This window comes from Lepisosteus oculatus, chromosome 6, assembly GCF_040954835.1.
Source record: "Lepisosteus oculatus isolate fLepOcu1 chromosome 6, fLepOcu1.hap2, whole genome shotgun sequence".
In the NCBI taxonomy this organism is placed as follows: Eukaryota; Metazoa; Chordata; class Actinopteri; order Semionotiformes; family Lepisosteidae; genus Lepisosteus; species Lepisosteus oculatus.
The window spans coordinates 2280997-2294215 of NC_090701.1; positions in this window are offsets into that span (position 1 = coordinate 2280997).

The window sequence follows — 13219 nt, forward strand, 5'->3', positions numbered from 1 at the left end:
AGTTCTCCTCTCTCCTTGTGTCTTTTGGTCTGTCCTCTCTCCTGTTATGTCCTCTTGTTTTCTGTATACCTGATCTTTTATCCTCAGTTCCTGGGCTGTTAATGACTCTCAATGATTTATCAAGACCTTAATTAAGGTAAACCATCCACTTTCTTTGATCAATGTGTCTCAGACTAACCTACAGTTCAGTAAACACCTCAGTTCCTCCTTCTTGCTTTGAAGCTCCCAAGAATTGCAAATGTTGACACAGGACAGGTGTTGTCTGTTGTCTCTACTGTAGGTACTGAGATACCTAAACAGCCACTTCAATAGTTGTAACAGTATAGACAAAGTTGTTTAAACAACATAGGAATCCTAGACTGTAAGATCATTTGGCTCTAGACTGTAGGTAGAATCATATGTTCCACAAAGCTGTTTGGGTTTAAATACTGTACACACATTGTGCCCCAGTAACAAAACTGTTAAAATGCAGATTGGCAAACTAGAAGAGAACAGCTGTAGCAGTTGCTCTAGGCATTAAGACGTAAGCTTGTGTTACAGTATGTGCTATAGCTGTATACTGTATAACATACAGTACTGTATAGTACTGTAATATTTCAGGCTCCTGCGTAGTTGTTAAACTGGAAAGAGCAAACTTCATACATTACTACCTGTAACAGATCTTCTATGTTAGGCTACCCATAACCTATAATTCATGTTCACAGCTGCTCATCTGTCCATCTGAAAGTAGTGCTCTAATCATATTCCACTTTCTCTACGTTGAGTTTTCTGCAGAATGCTATTTATCCCCGATTCACGTAGGTTAAGCGAAGCTTTTGTCATTGCCTTGTCATTTTGTTTTTTTCATGTTATCTTTAGAAACCCACTCAACCCTTTGTTAGAACTGTCACGCCAACCTAACTACAGATATGGCCTTGCTTTTGGATGTGCATGTTGCAATATGTTGCATTTACTGGTGCCGATAAGGAAAGAGATGCAGCTGTAAATATCTGAGCGTATCTGTAATTTTGGAGAAAGGGTCTTTAATGATATTTAGTTTAATACAGTAACCTTCACAGCATACTGTGCTAGAAAATGATGATAAACAAAATACAGTAAGTACCTTGCAGATCGTTTTTTGTATTGCAAAGGTGAACTTTCAAAGATATTAAAATATGTTTAAGGAATGCCTTAGACGAATGGATTATATCACCAAATAAATGATAGCAATGGTTTAATACAAAAAGTTGTAGTTAGCCATCCACTTAAAGATAAAACATGCTTGTGGAAGCCCTGGGTGATGGCATATTGGTGGACAGAATAGGATAAATAGGACACAAAACTTTACGAAATTTGATGTGACAGCTCTTAACAGTTTTAGAATTTAGTTAAAAATAACCATTCAGCTTCTCATGTCTTGATGTCATTTGTTTTTAGGAGTATACAACTGGTCTGTGAAGACATTCGTTTTCTTAGCCACAAAAACCTCGCAAGTCATCATGCCTGTAGTGTACTGGATGTAGTGGTCCATTTCTTATTTTAATTTTCTTTTTTTTATAAACTCATGTGCCTTATTTAGGTTTTACTCCCATTTTTGAACAAACTCATTTTAATTGAGACCCACTCTTTTGCACCTCCTGGGCAGTACAAAGCTTGTTAAACAAACCGATCAATTGACCACAATTTCGGAGGACATTTTGTTGAAAAGAAAACCTGTGTCACCAGTGGAGGGTGGAGTGTCACTGTGTTTGGGATTTCTCAAACAGTACTGCGGCAGTATCCTTACCGTCACCGAGGGTCCTGAAGGGCGAGCTCTCTCCCGTCTGCCTGTGTGCCTGGGAGGTGCAGACACAGCTGGCTCATCATAATTGGTTGGGCACACCAGTCCAACCTTGTGCCTCCTTAACTCCTGAACACTGACTAGGGCTTTTTCACTGTCCACCATGTATTCGGGGTTTTTTTTCAGTGCAACGAGCTGAAGAAAAGCCTTAGCAATTGAAAACCTTGAGCAGAAAATGTTCCATTTTGTTTTATTTTAAGGAGCCCAAGGGACCTTCCTGAAAGCCAGCAGTCCAGCTTCTGAAGTCCCGATGCCAGCTGGTACCTACAGTGACAGAGTGTTGTAAGCCCACGAGCTCCTGGTGAAAGAGGGGTGAATGAACAGGTGCTGTAACTAGCCCGGCACAGAGCTCTTTTCTGCCTAAAAACAAGACCTTCAAAGGGCTCGTGCAAAAAAATGAAAATATTTTAAATACGCAGAGGAGTAAGATGAGAGAATACAAATGTTGTATGAATAATTTAACTAACGGATCAGTTAAATAAGTTTTTTTTTATATATATGTGAAATAAATGATATTTATTATAAATAATAAAGTGCGCTGAAGACCAAAATATTTTGTTTTACAGAAATATATCTGCTATGATCTACTTCTGCTGTACGTACTCCAATAATTGAGACACGATTTCCTCTCTCAATGATGTAATTATCTGAAAATGTATAATGAGTTATTACGAATGGCAGAACTAACTCTGTGTATCAATATGTTAATTTGTGTTATACAACAAGAACGAGTGCTTTAAATATAGATGTTAATATTCAAAGACACTACAAAGACGAATTTACAGAACAACTCGAGAACCCTTGAAGTAGACCCTGGAGTGAAAGTTATGCAAGGCCAACAAGGTAATCACAATTCATTTGCATTGGGGAAGATAAAAGAGCCGAATTCAAACAGCTCTGTGAAGATAACTTTGTCAAATTATTTGCTTCTTTGTCAGCTCTCTCAGCCCTTTAATTTAAAAATAAAGTGCCACAGTAAAAATTGAGATTTGTGTTCTTACTTGACTGCTCCTGGATTTGTTTGTGCATTATAGCTTAGTGGTACTGGGCGGTGGATTTAAATACATGTGCATATGAAAGACACGGAGAACTGAAAAATGAAGTGACATTTTATTAAATTTCAATTAAGTGGGAGGGGGAAGGAAAAGCTTAGAGTTTTCTTATAAATGAAGTCAGAAGAAATGAAACAATATGCTTCCAGCACTGTAGATATGTAGTTGGTGCCTTCTTTGCTCTATTCTCCCTTTTTAACATAAAAATCTCAAATATACTGTTTTCTGCACATGTTGAATTGTGCAAAATGAATTACTTTGTCAAAAGTTGTACTTTTCGAAACTACACACTGCTGAACAAAACACTTTGAGACAATCAGGAGTTAGAATAAGTTCTGTGAATCAGCAGTATTCAAAGTTATTGCTAAAGTTTTGTACTTTTCTAACAATGTTATGTTTTCTTTATATCGCTTAGTTTGGGTGAGAAGAAACTAAGCCTTTCATTTCAGCCATGTTAAATTCACATTGATGACAATTTTCAAAAACATGATCATAACTTAAAGTAAATTATACATATTAATCAATTTCCCTACGGGATTAATAAAGTATTATCTATCTATAAGCAGCCAATACTGCGTGTAGAGCAGTAATACAATACTGTAGCTAATCCATTGTATTTAGCACAAATAACTCTCAATGTCAAAGATAAGATGGTACTTTTTTAACTATTAACTTTTACGGTATATTAAAAAAAGCTGGTAAAAGCTTCAGTATAGGATTCACCAAAGAAATGTAACCCAGCATAAAGATGGAAAAACTGTTGATTGACAAATTTAGAAAAATACAGGAATGTGTGTTTTAAGAAAAAAAAATACATTTCTGAATGCTTACAGGGAATTTCAATACAGCAACATCAAATGTTAAAAAGAATAAAAAGTGACATTATCATATGAAATAATATTTCCTAATGCAATGATTAGGAAATTTAAAAGTATAGTTTTACTGGGTATTCTATTTCATTCGGCTTCAGTAAAATATGGTCATCTATACTGACTGCAGCAACGATGCCCTCCATTAAAAGTGAAGGTATATGTAATACAGATGTTTTAGTTTTACAGTAACAGCTTCTAATACTGTGGTGATAGCATTCTCATTCATGTCCAGGTATTCTCATTAGAATTTTTATAGGCTGAAAGCGATCATCTCATACAGAGCCCCTGTATGAAGTCATTTTCTACAGCAGGTGTGTTCAGTCCATGAGCTGTGATGAAACCAGAAGGGAACAGTGCTGGGGTTCCTGCTCGAAGTCCTCATCATCTTGAGGAAGTACTTCAGGGAGAGTTCATTTTAACCTCTACTTGATATCAGAAAAGTACTGTACATTTGGCAAAAGCTGACATAATTCCTTTATGCAGAGCAGCTTTAAAATCCCACCCATTTGGCAACTGGCAAACAGGATGTCAGTTTGAATGTTATCCGTTACCTGGCCAAGATCCTCTCACTGGGAAAACTCGTCCCATCACACTCGCCTCCAGAAAGAGCTCAGAAGGGAGCCATGAAGCCTCTCTTTGGATGTGGCAGGGTTAGTGCCAGGCAGTACTGAGGTGTCCACATAAAAGAGGAATCCATACGTACCGACATGTTCATCTACCACGTCTTTCTCTCCAGGCATGCCCTCGGCTGCTGCAAGCTCACCAGAACATGTTCTGGAACCCAGTCCAATGAGCTAATGTGCTTTCTACTGATGACTCAAGGTCAAGATTTCTAGGTCATTGCTGATCTTTCAGTGTACTTGATATTGTACGTATCAGTGGGACCTTTTCGTAGCACAGAATGACATCTAACAATAATTGCAAACTCTGACACTGGGCCACTGAAGATCTGTAGTCTTGCTGCAAGAGGAAAGAATATCCAGTGCTCACATTTTGGGGAAAATGCTGTTACTATAAAAGAAGTAAATAACTGCATTCCTCTTATTAAAAGAGCATTTCCCCTTAAATTCCACTCTGACTCGCAGAAAGAAGAAAACCATGTTCTGGCTGTGTATCCTCTTCAGGCCTGAGTACAGTTTAGCTCTTCACTTGAAGGAGCTCCACAACCAAAATGGTACGTTTTTCCACTTTATACTTTACAGTGTGGAATTAACTTGTACTTATTTCTTCATAGCATTTTGACTTAAATGCCTGGCAGTTCTTTTTATAACAGGAAGTGCAGTGATGAAACTGAAGGCTCAGAGATTTAACGTTTAATTCCTACAAAAAGTTTTTAAAATGCTTTGCAGAACATTTGCAAAGCATTCATGCAATCATGAAGTCAAATGAGCATTTTATGGTGTAGTGACACTTACTTGTTCAGGCTGACAGGATTCTGAGGTTTGCTGCCATACTTACCTTGAAAATGAGGAATCTGCTATTATGTCCTTAGTTTTATGGGCTTTTCAGCATCTCATTGAAAAGGTGGGGGGGGGGGAGAGAAAGAGTTAGAGAGATAGTCCAGAAATTCATGTATGCATAATGCATTAAGCCATATTTTTTAAAAGAGGATTTTTTTCATTATGCAGAACAATGTTGGGTCACTAGACAGTCTGAGTAAGGCTAGCTGACGAGACAGTCCTTTCTTTCACATTTTCCTTTCCTTGCTGAAACTGCATTTTTTTAAAAGTACCCAGTAAGTACCAAGGATGGGGGTATTAAATAGGAATTTAGAAAATGTAGTTAAATTACAGATAAGACTGATAAGACTGTGGGTTCACAGTCCCTTTGGTCTCTGATTAGTCACTGATTAGCAACATGAAGGTAACAATTGTATAGATAAAGCACATTAGCCATAATCATAAATTATTAATGTATAGAGTGCATGATACTTGTGTTAAATTAGCATTTTCTTTCTCAGCCTTTTAAGTTATATTGTGAAGAAAATAAATCCCATTTAATAGAAAAATGTTTCATTTGAAAGTTACAATAAAATAATTATCCTCAGTATCTTCCATTTGCAATAATAATATGTTATTAATTGATTTGCCTTCAAAGGGAATTAATTTGCATTCAAGAGCACTAATAAGAATCTTTTGAAAAGCATCCTAACGTACAAAGAGGGCTTGGATTCAAACGTGTCTCTCCCTGCTTATCTGGACGATGAAGGTATTGCAGATTTACAAGTGTTTTTCACATTCACAGATGTGGCACAAATGATGCCAGAAAGAAAGTCTTTTATGCCTGTACAAATCATTCAAAATTATTTGGTTTGCAATAAGCACAAGTACTATCAAGTTTAAAAGGTATTTTTTAATATTTTAACTCTTTTAAATATGCACAAAGGTTGTCAGTCTGATAATGATTCATTTGAAAATGCTTATGTGTATTTGTTTATTTCGGTCATCTCTCTTCCATACCTGCACATTCACACAGAGACATAAAAACACTTCTAAGAGTTATAATCAGCTTTTGATTCAGTACAATTAAGTGCAATTAGTGAAACTGATTATTTGACTGTTGGAATAATTGTGGAGAGTCCCTGATGCTGTAGGCAACATACTGTACAACTGGAAAGAATATATCAGTACATTTATGCATACCTAAAAAGCCTAATTAGATCAGATAAACAAAAGAAATACATCCCTGCATCAATTTTAATTGCTTACCTGTGTCTTATAAATGCGTCGAATAATCATTATACAACAAAAGTTATCTAGTGGGATCTCAGCAGCAATTTATACAAAATCAGCTTTAAGAAAACAAAGGTAGCTTAATTCACTGAAGCTACTGTAAAGCAGCAGCCTTGTCTTTCTCTGCCTCTTGTCATAACTGGTATTAATCTCCAATCCAAGCTACAGTAGCATGTGAAATATAGTGGACAAGCCCTCTAATAAATGCAACCAACAACTCACAAAAATAAACGGAGAAAATGCAATTTAAAAAATACATTTCAATGCAAAACAATTTAATACTTCTATCTTTATGGGTAACACAATACTAAAACACGAAGCAGATTGAAATCTGCTAAATGTTTAAATGAATGCAGCAACTGGAATGTTGAATTTTATCTGACAGGCGCTTGTCAGGAAGGTTGTGCAAGCGAGTTCTCACAAGGCATACTTCTTGTATTTTTAACACCAGCAATGTTGAAAGGTAAATCCAGGGTGTCTGTGAAAGAAGCTGGCCTATTCAGGGACCTGTTTCACGGACAATGGACAGTGACAGCACATGCTGGAGTGCAACACAGAAGAAAAGTGTACTGCTGAATTAACACCCAAGGAAGGCGCTGCATGCCCATTCCCAGCCACTGGAGATGAGCACTGTCATGATCAGCGGGACTGATGGGGCGTCACCTTTGTTCCCTTTGTTCTTCTATTCCTGGTGAGTTCTGTGGCTACTTGAATCCTATTCCAGCAGAGTGTCAGATGGGTCCATCACAGGGCCCACACACAGACAACACAACATACAGACGCCAGGTACAAACAGAACGATTCAAAACAAGAGGAGGTGGTGGGTAGCAGATCTCATCCAGCTGTTTCTGGAAATGTACCTTTACAAACGTAACTGTACCATGGTAAAGTCAAATTATTTTGCGATATTCCATAATATTTACTGGAATACAACCATGATTTTCTTACGGTACTTCTTCTAAAAACTGTGGCTGTTGAATTCCCAGGTCTCACTTAAATTCTCAGGAGTCTCTATAAAAGCTGAATACACAAATCCAAGTTTTCATTCCTCAGCTGCCTTCTTCCAGCCCTGTATTTTCTCCCTTCGTCTTTATCTTCAGGTACACTACGTATCCCTGCATTTGGTTTTTCTGACGTTCAATTTTGCATGAAACAAGCAAACAAGTTGTTACCTACAGTATGTAACTGTACGTATGCTACCGAGGATTGTTTTTCATATGTTAAAGTTAAAATGTTTCGGTTATTTTTTATTCCACTCTGTTCTCCAGCTCATCCTGCAACTTTTATTGAAATGGCTCACAAACGCTTGACGCCAACAGGTTCTCAGTGTACTGACAGGTCACACAGTCCAAACAGAAGGCACATTTTTTCAAAAACACCAAATATCTTCAAATATTTAAAAATATCTTTCAGTGAAGGTGGCTTGTCCTATAATATCATCCTGTTGCTCACTGTCATGTAGAACCTTCAGGAAGCTGACATGTTGTTACAGTACATACTGTAGGGTAATGGTCATCAGTACCCAGCCCGTCTATCTAAACCTACCTGTGCAGTAAATTCCTTAATTACCATGGACACCTGTGCTCTGTTTATAGATTAAGGATAATCATTTCACATTTATGTAAACCTGTTAGTAATTCATATGGTGAAATCTTTTCATTAAAGTATATTACCTTTTTGTACAGCTGGGTCTGTTACTGGAATCTGAGGGCAGTACCTTCCTTGAGAAGTTCTCCATCCTGGAGCTGAACTCACACCCTTCCACGTACAAGTTTACAGTACAGCCCCTGACCTTTCTTCCACACTGTAGAAAACACAATGAGATCCCCTCCGCAATTAACGCAAAGAAACAATAACAGTCATGCTGATCAAGAACTGAAAATATATGAAATTATCATGAACTGAGTTCCAACCAGTTACAAGGACTGTAACATAAAGTCTGTGGGGTCTCTTAATGAAATCAGTCATGTTCCCTCTGGAATGCAAATGAAAGCCTTAAGTAGTAAAATCAAAGAATCAAGTAAGAATCAAGTCAGAATTATTAATTATGCCTGCACGCACTTCAAGCAATCACTTTAACAACCAGTCTGCTCAAACAAAAAGTAGCAATTGTTAGCCTTTATAAATACTGTATATATAGTATTATGTATGGAACAATGTTTTGAATTAAATATTTCATATTAGGCCGCCCCCAAAACAAAACTCTCCAAAATGGCAGATGTATATTCACAGTATACCATTAATTTGTGATTCACATATTGGATTTACTGCAAAAACATTTTCAAAATCTTGAATCTGGTGCCAAAGGGCGGATTTTAAGCATGGGATATCACAAATTCTTTGACTTGCACTTGCAAAGTGTAGACCAGCTTCTTTAAAGATTCACCGAGGTACCAAGCGCTGACTGTGCTTCAGCCAGGAATGCCCCAACAGGCTTTGCAAGCCTTCTCAGATGTCCCAGGCTCAACATTTATGCACTTCTCCAACATCCCAATGCCAGTGACAGGACGTTCAAACAAGCTAAGCTGCTACTAAGCTGGTGGATCAGGACCAAGATCCTACAGAATAATTGCAGTGGCTTACAGAACACTCTGATGTGTCTGCAGCACAGACGCTTTGCCGCCATTGACACTATAAAAGATGTGGACCACTAAGATTCTCATGTAGACCATTTGATACACTGCTTTAGGAAAACATCAGATCTTGAGTTACTTCAGATGGGTAGCTGCGTCAGCAGCTGAGTTAGTTATTTTATTGTCCTGTCTTGATCATCTGACACCTCAATAATATGCTGCTTTGCATATTCCACATGCAGTTTCCAATCTTTAGTGGAAATAAGAATAATTACAATTTCTTACAAAGATGTCCTTGTTAAATTGAAACCAGTCTTTTCTTTAATAACTGGACGGGTTATGTTTACCAATTCAATGTTTTTTTGAGACACAGGGGTGTATGAAGTAAAAAAGTAAAGGTTAAATGATAAGTGTACAGTATGTGAAAAAAATATCGAAACCCCTTGATTACTCACCATAACTAAGTGGGTAATTAGAATCAGGGTGGTGAAATAATTGGGTAACAAATAAACAAGAACTGAGCTTGAGCAGCCATGTCCTATGTACTGTAATTGCAAGAAGCTTTGAGAGTTCAGTCTTCAGTACAAGCTAGTAGAAACATGTCATGTCATTAGCAGAGTTTCCAGAGCACCCCAGAAAAAGAGTAATTGATACTTATCAGTCTCCAAAAGGGTTACAAAACCATTATTTTAAAAAAACCCATTAAATTAACCACTAACTTCCAACTGGGATAAGTGGACCAAATGGCCTTCACTTGTTTACAACCTTTCTCAACATTTGTGACTACATCCATCCAATAGTCATCAGTCTACAATCGGAAAATAGAGCATGGTGACTACACAGGATAGGTCGTCTAGCCAATTATCCCCAATTATCTCAAAGGTCACAAAGAACCCCATCTTCTTAGGATCTGCAGGCCTCTCCCGCTGTGGCTAATATCACTGCTCAACCCTCAGCCAACAGGAAAAGACTGAACAGGAAAGTTTTTAAAGGGATGATAAGGAGGAGGAAACCACCGCTCTCTAAAAAAGAACATTGATGCCCTCCTCAAATTCTCGAAAGATAATATGAGCAATCTACAAGGCTACGAGAAGACTATGGTTTCTCTAAATGGAGAGACGTTTTGTGTGGCAAAAACCAAACACTGTCTTCCAACAGAAGAACCTCTCCTGACCACTGGGCACGGCGGTGGGAGTATAATGGCTGCTTTGGGAGTCATGCAACAAGACAATGATCTTAAACATTCAATGGAATCTACAACCGTGGCTGACGAAATTTCGCAGTTTGGATTGGCCTAGTTAAACGCTGGGCTTAAACTGCATTGAAATGTGCATGTCGGGACCTGATGCAAACTGTTCATGCAAGAAAACCCTCAAATGTTCCTGACTAGAAGTAGCTCTGTTAGGAAAAATGTGAAAAAAGAATGATGTGAGAGACTGAAAAACACTTAGAAAATGTCTAGTTGCTGCTAAATGAGGTGCCACCAGATACTGAATCTGAGGGTCCACATGCTTATTCACAAGAGGTTATTTACTGTTGGATTATTTTGTTTAAATAATTCAAATAGATATTTAGTCTTTGTGTTACACAGTACATTTAATCAGGTTATGGCAATCTTTTAATAAGACTTTAACTATTATGTAATAAATATACAAGCATATGGACCGACCACTTTTGCCCTGTATTGTGGCTGTCAAAGCCTGCAGTTACTCTGAGTAACTCTCGCCTTTCCAATTGCTGCCAACACACAGCAAGTTGAGTTTCTTTGTTAGTTTAATTAGTCATTCATTTATTATCATAATCTGGGATGTTCAGTCATGATTCTTTAAATTTCCTAAGCGCCTTTGTTGCTGATTATAAAATTGTAACAATTGAAAAGCTTAAATTTTAACTTCAAAATAGGCACAATTATTGTAAAATAATGGACAATAATTAATCTTTTTCTTCACAATCATGGAATGGAATTTTAAATTTTAATTCTCCCATCTTGATAAAAGGAAGCTTGATACCTGATTACAACATTTCTAACATTTAATGTTAAATTATGAATTGAAAAGCTCATTAATTTCTATCAGTAAAAAAGAAACTTTTGATCCTAATAATGTTTCTTGAATTGAAACACATAATCATAAGATTATTTTAAAATAGTTATCACTAACATTTAAAATGTAATTGTGCAGAAGAGTATTTTTAAAGAATACCATAATAATGGTGGCAATAAAGTAGTTTAAGAATTAAATTGATCATTTTAAGTATAAGGCACTGATGCACAAAAGAAAAGCAACATTGTGGTCTAATGATTTTAAGCTGATTGTCATGAGGTTAGTGTAATATATGCTCTTACCTGAATGAGAGCAGAGGCAGTGAATAATACTCATTCTATAACATTACAAACAGAGAGGCCAGTCTAGCAGCCCTATCTTAAATGAGGGGATGCATTTTTGAGGTGTTTCCTCTTAGTTACTGGAAGTGAGATTTTGCTTGTCTCTGGCTTTCCCCAAACTCTCTTATTAAGTCTTGTGACAAAATTCTATTACAACTTTGGTTGTTTTGTGTAAATTGTCTTTGATTATGTATATATAAAAAAATATTTCAAAAGCCTTGAATAAATCGGATCTTTGCCTTCTTAAAAACTTGGCAGCACCCATACAGGGTTGGGCCTTTTGGCTGTCTGGGACCAGGAGTTTCCAGTGGACCTCAGTCTATATACTGTATAAGCAGTGACTCCTATATGAACTGCAGAGCACTTACAACCACAGAATCCATTTCTCGATTTCCTACTTCTTCTGAGAACGAAGATAGCTAAGAGAGGAGAGCTAAAAGGAACGCCAGAGATTGTGATGTCATCAGGCTCTTGGATTGGAACGCACTTGCCAAGAGTCCCATCGTATTCAAGATACACAGTATATGATCATCTGACAGATCGATTACTGCTCAATCACCTTTTATTACAAATATTTATAGAGTAAATCAGGTCAATAACAGCTACATAATTTTAGGACATTTTGTAATCCAAACAATAACGTTTCTTTCTTGACTATAACTACTCATCTTTGTAGGTATGAAAATAAAAATAAAAAAACAGATCCCTCTGGAAGGAATTTGTAAAAGCAAATTTCAAGCAGCGGAAAACTGTTTTATTACTGAAAATTGATTAATTCGTTTGGTGTTTCCCAATATTCAAATTTTTTATCCGGCATGGGTAGAAATTAATCTCAATTTTGTTTTTTCCAGACAGTAATTGTTATCAAGACTGTAAATGAAAATGATCTTAATCTCAAGACAGAGCACGCAAGGAGCACAATTAATTTTCTCTGGGGATGGATTAGAGGTTGTCAGAGTTTAACTGAGCTCACACGTGCGATTGTACAGCTGGGAAAGGGGAGAACAGTCAAAACAAAGACAGTAGTCTATCCACGAGTTTGGAGGAAAAGCAAAATATGACAATTAACTTAATGGACAGCTAAGAGTTACACAAGTATTCAGCTGGAAAGTATTGGGATCACAACCTAAACGTCCTGAAAGACTAACCAGCTCACAAGCTTGTCTGCTAACAAGGCTCCACTACGCAGGCTAGCTTACAGACTCCAGAATAACCAGATACCTAACAGAAAGTAACAGAAAGTACCAGTGGGCAAATTAAAGGCTAGATTTTAATTGTTAATGTTTAATTGTCATTGTTAGTTACAGTAACTATCCGTCTTTTTTACAAAAAACATCACACACTAAACCACATCTTAAAATTAGTTTCCATTGCCCTTCTTTAAGTTATACAGTAGATTTAAGTCTTATGAGTGGCAGCTGATCATGTAAAGCAATGATAACCAATAAGACATAGAAAAGAAATGTGAAATGCAAAAAAAAGTAATGAAAAACAAGTGCAGATAACGAAGTTGATTTTTATTTTATAGCCAGCAGCCATATCACTCTGCAATTCACAACTGGCAACCCACTGAAGCTAAGCAACCCAGTCAGTACCTGGATGGGAGACCTCCTGGTAAAAACTAAGGTTGCTGCTGGAAGTGGTGTTAGTGGGGCCAGCAGGGGGCGCTCACCCTGAATGTGGGTCCCAATGCCCCAGTATAGTGACGGGGACACTATACTGTAAACAGGCGCCGTCCTTCAGATGAGAAGTAAAATCGAGGTCCTGACTATCTCTCGAAAAGAGTAG